An 8,985-nucleotide genomic window follows, 5' to 3' on the forward strand; every position below is an offset into this window, starting at 1 on the left:
TGTCTTTGCATTTCTTTACCACGTCCTCCCTGTGAGATGGAGGTCTTTTTTATTTTTAAACACATTTTACCATTTACATAATCGTGATGTGTGAAGTTCAGTGGCGTTAAGTAAATTCACATTGCTGTGCAGGCATTGCCAATGTCCATGTCCAGAATTTGTTAATCTTCCCCAACCAAAACCCCGTACCCATTAAACACTAACTCCCCATTCCCGTACCCACCCCAGCCTCTGGTTAACACCCTCTACTTCCGTTCTATATGAATCTGACAATTCTAGGAACCTTACATGGGTAGAATTACACAGTAAGTGTTCTCATAATGTCCTCAAACGTCACCCATATTGTAATATTGTAGCATGTGTCAGAGTTCTCTTGCTGGTTTTTGTTTTTGAATTGGGCGCCAGTTTTACTTAGCTTTGTATAAGAACACAGAACAGAAAATGGCATATAAACATTACACCCTCAAACACATTTTCATCAGGGACCTTCCAACCACATAAGCCTGGCTTCCCAGACCACAGAGCATACACTCAGCCATTAGTGACGAGAATAAGTGGGAGCGTGTGGGCTGCCCCAGCAGGGGAAGCTCGGCCCAGTGACTGTACCTTATAACAGCCCATGAGCAGGGCTTCCAATGCCCTGCAAGGATACCACTGGGTCTAAAAGCTAGCCCCCAAGAGCTTATGCTCTCTGAAAGCCTTTTTAAATAGTCCTGGACAGAAAAATGCCCAAGTCCTGCCTGCCTGCCTGCCTGCTTGTACGTTTCAGTCCAGATGCAGTTAGCTTCCAGGAGAAGCTCCATCCTCTTTGTTTCCTAGCTGCAGACATTGGTCCTTTTCCTGATGGTTGGCGAAGCACCTCTCATGCGCACTCCATTGCTCCTGTGATTCTTCCATAAACTCCTGCGTGACGACTCCTGTCAGCATTTGCCAAAGTCCCCGAGGGGATCCCTAACAGGTGAGCTGCTCTTGATGTGTCTTTTACAGAACTATGTATTTTAGTTTATCTGGAAATTTCATTTTGACCCTCATATTATTGAGTTTCTTATCTAACTTCAAATTGTGGGGTACTTTACAGGTTACTATATTTCTGATTCAATTCTGCTGTGTTCAAAGAACATAATTAGTGTAACTTGAATCCTTTAAATTTGTTGAAATTTATTGTGTGGCCCGTAATATGATCTATCATTGTGAATTTTCCAGAGGAACTTAAAAAACAAAAATAGAGGACCAGATGCAAGCCAAGTACAATTTTTAGAAGCAGCATGATTTGGGGAAGCCGTGGGGCAACCACAGGATTGGAGGCTGACTTCTCAACCATATATGTAGTCAGTGGGCACAAGACTGTTTTTTTTTTTTTTGAGGCGGAGTTTTGCTCTTGTTACCCAGGCTGGAGTGCAATGGCGTGATCTCGGCTCATCACAACCTCCGCCTTCTGGGTTCAGGCAATTCTCCTGCTCAGCCTCCCGAGCAGCTGGGATTACAGGCATGCACCACCATGCCCAACTAATTTTTTGTATTTTTAGTAGAGACAGGGTTTCACCATGTTGACCAGGATGGTCTCGATCTCTTGACCTCGTGATCCACCCGCCACGGCCTCCCAAAGTGCTGGGATTACAGGTGTGAGCCACCGCGCCCAGCCACAAGACTGTTTTAACAGCAAGAGTAACACCTGAAATTCTGATTCTCAAATTTTAATAAATTGTGAAACGAAAAATAGCAGCTTGTTCCTATATTTCTACTCCTTCCATTGACATTTAGATGTGGAAATTCTCACAGAAATCTATTACATGGAAGACCAATGCGAAGCAGGGAATGGTGCTTTCGAAAACACACAAAAGTAAACTTGTGAACCCAGGAGGCGGAGGTTGCGGTGAGCTGAGGTTGCACCATTGCACTCCAGCCTGGGTAACAAGAGCGAAACTCCGTCTCAAAAAAAAAAAGAGTCAACTTGTGGATGTTCCGGTTGTTGTTGGCATAGAAAGAAACTCAAGTGCTTAGAGTTTTCAGCAAAGCAGAGGTAGATCTGTGCAGTGTTCATGCCAAGGGCTTGAGACAGTTAGCATGACTCGCCCCATGTTGGCTGCTGGACCTATCTGCTCTCCCCCTGCTCTCGAGGGCTGTCGAGTCGAGGTAGAAATGGCTAAGCTACTAAGGCAAGAACAGAATGCAGAGTAAGGGCCTGCAGTTTATGAGGACATTGTGCTGACTGCTTCATATTCCCTTTAGTCTCTGTGTAAGCAATAGGCTTGCCGCAATTGAGGTGCCTGAGAGGGGCAGAGACCCCTGCCCATGTTTTCTCAGGAGCTGAGCCTTTGCTCTACCTCCTGATGGAAAACATAGTTAACAAGCCACCTTAAGGGCACCATTGTTTGCCTCCACTGTGTATCTTTGAAAAACATATATTAACTCTTAAACTGCTCTGTGAGCTGTTGTCACAGGCCCCTGAGAACTATTTTTATGTGATTTCCGTTCCCTTTTCTGTTTGCCCCCTTTTCTGCTGAGCTAAAGTGAATGTAACAAGAAAAGAGGTATAAAAGCTGTCACCCACAGAAATAAGGTTGCTGTTTGACTACAGGTCACTCAGACCTCCAGACTCCACTTTTCTTTCTTCTTTCACTTCCGCACACTCTCTCCCTCAGGTTGAACGAGACATCTACGTTGGTGGTCTCGGGGACTCCCGCAGGTCGGTAGCCCCCCAGCAGACGTGCCGGACCCTGACAGATCTGAGCTTCTACTGTTCCATGAGTTTGGTTTTGTTGCTGTTATGAGTGATGTTTACTCTGAAGGAGAGAAAGTAATCTGTGTTTGTTAATAATGTGGAAGGCTAATGGCTTTACTGTCAATGTGTGTCGCCATCTCAGGTCCTTCTGTCTATCCCACGTGTTAATGAAAACATGGCACCCATGCAAATGAGGGTGAGAGACTCTGCAGGGCAGATCTTACACACGAAGGGTGGTGCACAGCACCTGAGTCAATGCCAGAATCCGTCAGTGAGAGAAGAGAGAGGTGAGATTAGAAGGAAGGAAATAACCAGGCCCATCAGAGAAGTTTTGAAATTGTCCCATAACTGCCTTGAATAGAAATAAAATATATGTGACCTTACTTTTCTACTACTGTCTATTATTTTATAATATTCTATGTTTTCTGATTGGAATATATGAAACTATCCAAATTCATTAAAATTTAAAGATGAGTTGTGTGTAAGTCAAAAATCTAGTTGCCATAGCACCATAGAAATCTTCATTATCTAACATATCTTTAATTTTTTTCTTATGTACTTACAGGTATATGTTATATTTTTTAATAAAAAGTAAATCATATCTCATATACTGTGAGGCAAAATGTTATTTTCTTTTAGCTATTTTACTTGCACATGATTTCATGTTAGGAAATATAGCTGTCCATAATTCTTTTTAAGCAGAATATGGTAGGTTTTTTTCTGTAAGAATATGCTTACAATTTATTACATTTTATTAAACATTTTCTGATGAATATTTGAATTATTTCTAACATGTCACTAATTTAAACAGTGCTGCGTTTTGGTATATATTATTTAGACCCTTAGGAAAATATTTCTAGAGGATAAATTCTGGGAAATAGAAATGGCAGGTTATACAGCAGATACTTTTAAGGTTTTATGAGACAATACCCAAATGCTTTCAAAGATGTAGTGTCAACTCATTCCATTAGGACTGTAGAAGAGTGCCTGTTTCTCAACAGCTTTCCAGCAAAGATACCATCTTTTTCGTAGTTAAAAGAACTAATAGTCCAGAAGCGATATATTTATTGTTGTTTAAATTATCAATTCTGTAAATTTTAGGAAGCTTGAGCGTGCATTAATAAGTTTGTCTCCATTCTTTTTCAGTGAATTGCCTATTCCTATCTTGCCAATATATTGTAATACTGTATTCCTGCTAGAGACACAGATGTGATTTTCTTAACAGGATTTCATAGCTAGTAGAATGAACCTTCCATGTGTCCACAAAGTATATAACACAGAGGGGACAAGTATGGGATCTGCAATAATTATACTCAATAATTGTTATAGGTTTAATAATAATTAAACATAAACATTTTTCTAATGGCCTTCTAATTTTCCTTATAGCTGCTATATTGTTCGGTAAAAGTACTAACTATAGAATTTTGCCAGTATTTGCTTCCGGAATTTTGTTTCCTTTCTGAAAACTATTCTATATACTAGACTTTGGGTTCACCAACACAATTGTCTGAAGTTTGCAGAATGCTATGCAGATATATACTTGGTAATATGAAAATTAACCGTAAGAGAGTCAAAGTATTATTGACATAGCTTGTATATTTGTGCCCCCAAAATCTCATGTGAATTGTCGTCCTCAGTGTTGGAGGTGGGGCCTGGTGGGAGGTGACTGGACCGTGGAGGTGGATTTCTCATGAATGGTTTAGTCCCATCTCCTTGGTGCTATCCTAGGGACAGTGAGTGAGTGCTCTTGAGATCTGGCTGGTTAAAGAGTGTGGTACCTCCCTCTCTCTCACTTGTTCCTCTCTGGCTGTATGACTGCCTGTTCTCCATTTGCTGCTGCCACAATTGGAAGCTTCCTGAGGCCTTTCCAGAGGCCAAGCAGATGCTTGCACCATGCTTCCCATACAGCCTGCAGAACCATGAACCAATTAAACTTTTTTTCTTTATAAATTACCCAGTGAAAGGTATTTCTTTATTCCAATGCAACAGCAGCCTAACACAATTTCCTAGCAAAATTCTCCCTCCTGTGACAAGATCATTATTTTCTAAAGTATAAAGTCTAGATTTTTTTCCAGGGCAGAAAAAAATGAACAACAACAACAAAAAGACCCCTGCTCTCCAGAAACTCACAGAATAGCCTCAACACTTACTTAGGGTGACAAGTAAAGAGAAGGGCTGCAAGAGCAGGGTGCATGGCTCCAGGTGGAGTGGGGAGGTGAGGAGGAGGAGAGGGACAGAGGAGGGGCCTGCCCTGGAGCTCTCTCTCCATCTGCTGCTCCAGGCCTCCAGCTCCACTCCCTGCGGCAGATAAAGAAGTAAGAGGGAGCCGGGCACAGTGGCTCACGCCTGTAATCCCAGCACTTTGGGAGGCCGAGGCAGGCAGATCACGAGGTCGAGCTAATATGGTGAAACTCCATCTCTACTAAAAACACAAAAAATTAGCTGGGGGTGGTGGTGCTCACCTGTAGTCCCAGCTACTTGGGAGGCTGAGGCAAGAGAATCGCTTGAACCTGGGAGGTAGAGGTTGCAGTGAGCTGAGATCGCGCCAGTGCACTCCAGCCTGGTGACAGAGCGAGACTCTGTCTCAAAAAAACGGTAAGAGGGAAGGAAAGGCGGAAACAACATGTGAAACCAACTGCCCCCCAAGTATTCCATCACTAGCTCCCCACACCATTCACATCTACCACAGCAACACGAATCCCAGTTTCTTCCTCTGTAAAACAGGCTACTGACTGCTTCATTCCTCAGGGTTCTCATGAAGACAAAATGATGCCATCAACCAGGACGATCGAACAGTAGCTGTTTATCGAGTATTTAAGATGTACCAGCACTGTAACATGTGTTTGCATATTAGTGCTTTCAATCTTTATCTGAATTGCCAAATGCCAAAAAGCTCTTATCACAAAATGTGTCTATGCAATGCCTGGACCCATACTTAATGTTGTGGAAACTGTTCTCAGTCAGTATCTCTACATCTTGGAGAAGCAATGGATTCTTCACGTCTGTATTTTACCTTATCACAATTTTTGTATATGCAAAGCTGGTATCTTTAGCTCGTCTCCCTTATGTACAGCTTGTCTCCCTCATCCGCGCATATGTACAGAGCGTCATCACCACCTGTTGGAATGATCTGGAGCACAGCAAAACTCCTTGCAGAAAAAACAGCTCTACAACAGTCGTGCCGAGTTCCATTCTTAATAAAGGCAAGCACCCAATTCAATCAGCATCCAAATGTACAAACATGCATGATGTCCGTGCCATCCACGTAGCATGTATGTTCTGAGGCCATGGTCCCTGTAATCACCAACAATGTCAAGCATGCGAATCTCCATCTCATGTCTATAGATTCGCCACGTGTGAATTACAAGAAGAAAATCGTATCAGAAAATGTTACGGAGATTGTTCTCAAGTATTTGAGTGTGACTTGGCATAAAGGAAATGAGAAGGCACCAGGGAGGGAACTTGACTTGATTGCTCCTGGTGAGACAAACCCTAAGAATTCCTGGCTTGAAAACATGGGAGTAGAGAGAATGTGAGCCTGGGAATAAAACAGTGGGGGAGTTTAATGAGACAACACGCTTTGAAGTGGTTGAAAGTAATTCTCAGTGATTTCTAAATTACACAACTAAAACTTGCAGGAAGATACAGCTGCTTTGTAATAAGTTGAGCTCAGGAACAGCATTTTATCACTTTTGTTTTTCTTCGATGTCACGAAAGCCTGTCTTTGCAGAATTCAGAGTCCTCAAATAAAAGAAAAACCCAGTGTTGTTATTCAGGCAGATAAAACTCAATGATCAACGTAACTTGTTTAAACTAGAAATCTGGGAAAAATAAAAAATTAAAATACCGCTTGCATCATCAGGGACAAATCTACTGAGGAATGAAACTCTTCATGGAATTCCCACTACTGCCTTCACCGTTTCCCAGTGAGAGCATATTGCACTGAACAGGCTGAAGTGTGACATATCAAAGATGTCGCCATTCCCATCTTCACTGTATGCATACAGTCAAATATTGCAGCAGACTAATTACACCGATTAATTAACTAAACCTGAGCAACTTCCAGTTTGTATTTTGTCTTTCCATTCCTCCTCTAAGCTGTTTTTGGTGGTTTTTACTCTTCCATATTTTTCTTTCATACCCTTATGTTTCTATATGAAATATTTGGTGGTGAAAGCAGCTATGTTAATTCTGCCCAGCCTTAGTTTTTTTTGGTGCTGTTGTTTTTAAGCACAGGAAAGGAAATTACATTTGTAGGAAAAGAAAATTATTCCAAGTGTCATAAATGTTTGGCTTGGTAACATAAAGTTATGTTGCTTTTAGGCTTCATGCCCTAAATATTTCAAATTTGTCTTACCTTTTGCCCAAATCTAAATTATGAGCCCTGAGTCCTTCTTAGCCCCGTGCTGTATCTATAAACAGCAGCACAAACCCATTGGTGCGTGTATTTCCCTATCAGATCTCTTTAGAATAGGATCACAGTAAGGGAGGTGCTCAAATGCCTCTTGTAAAATCGACTCTCAAATACCTAACTCAGAGCCTGAGACATGTCTTGTGCTAACATGTGACTAATTAGATAACTTTACTTTTACAGCATAAGAAGAGCACATGTAGACTGTGGCATGTGATTTATAAAATACGTAGATTATAATATATGTAGAAAATTATTCATGCTTGCTATTTATAAGATAGCATGTGAAATACCTGCTCATTAAACAGGTGTTCATGCAACACCCACTCATTGAATTGTGAAATTTCTCACAGTGGCAGAGTGTCCATTTCTGGAGAGGGTGTCCTTTCTGAGGGGCTGAGCTCTGGAAGCCGAGGCTGTGCTCAATATTTCTGCTCACTCTCTGTCCTCTTCTTCTTTCTGTGTGCTCTCTGTCAGACAGAATGTACCTATGGGAACAAGATTAATAAGTCAAAGACAAATCAAAGCAAAGATGATTCCCCTTGCCCACCTGATTGGAGAGCTTGTCCACCATGGGTGTCCTTGGACAAGTATTCAACATGAGACACCATGCTCACACCAAAGCATCTGTTCATGTTTTTCTTAGGTGTGAGTTCTATACTGTCTTTTTTTTTCACTCAGCACCCTCTGAGGTCCCTTCACAGGCCACTCCAACAGAGCAGCCACAAGGAATCCTACGTGGTTATGAGGCCACTGAACCAGGCATTACACACTGTCATGGAGGGTCAAACAAGGGCCCCATGCCCAATTCTGAGACCATTTCTGCCACAAATCCCTGCATCTGAAAGCATCCATCAGGAGAGGCGAGCCAACCCCAGTTCGATACGGAGGACATGTAATGTGGGGCCTGGGTGACATGCCAGGAGGACTAGAAAAGTGGAAAGGAAAAACAGAGAGGTTGAGGAGCAAAATGGAGACCTGGAAAGACAAGAGACTGCGTATTTATAGAGAGGTAGGAAAGGGGACAAGATATTTCAAAGCCTGAAGGAGCAGACTTGGAAATAAACAAGACTGGGATTCAGGCGCAGCCACATACCTGCTGTGACGAGGTCTTACTCCCGCAAAGGCTGAGACCAGCGTTCAGCCTGACTCCACTTACCCTGAGCACAGAGAAACTCAGAGCTGTCCAGAGCCAGGGCTCACAGGCACAGGGGCACATCCGTGTGTACAGTGAGGAGAGAGAAGGCTCCTAGGCCACCCAGGCGGTCCTAGTTTCTGAAAGAAAATGAAGCTTCTTCGTGTCTCTCCCTCCCTCTCTCCCTTTCTCTGTCTCTGCCTGTCTCTCTCTTTCTCTTCTTCTCTCTCTCTCCACCTCCCCTGTTTCTCTTGCTTTCTGCTGTTCTCTCTCTCTTCCCCCACTGTCTCTCTGCCTCCATCTCCTTCTCCCCTGCCTTTCCCGCTTTCTCTATTTCTGTTTTGTCTCTTCTCTCTGTGTGTGTCTCTGACTCTGTCTTTTCTCTTTCTCACTGTTTCTCTCTCTGTATTCCTATCTCTCTAGATATAGCTCTGACTCTATACCTCTCTGAGAACTAGTAACAGGATGTGACATCTAAAGTGATTTTCTCAAGTATACATTAGTGTCTGTAAAATATATTCTTTTTTCTCTCACAGTATTGTACATGTCGATGTGATTTTATTAAAACCTATTCCACCCTTTGATTTATAAAGTCTTTCCCCTCAAACTCTATTATTTATGATTCACATGATGGTATAAATCATTTTGTAGGTCAAATAAGTTTGGGACCTGACTTCATAATCTTTGCTGCCCTGATAATATATAATAAGCTCAGTG

Source organism: Callithrix jacchus, chromosome 13 (genome assembly GCF_049354715.1).
Source record: "Callithrix jacchus isolate 240 chromosome 13, calJac240_pri, whole genome shotgun sequence".
Taxonomy (NCBI): Eukaryota; Metazoa; Chordata; class Mammalia; order Primates; family Cebidae; genus Callithrix; species Callithrix jacchus.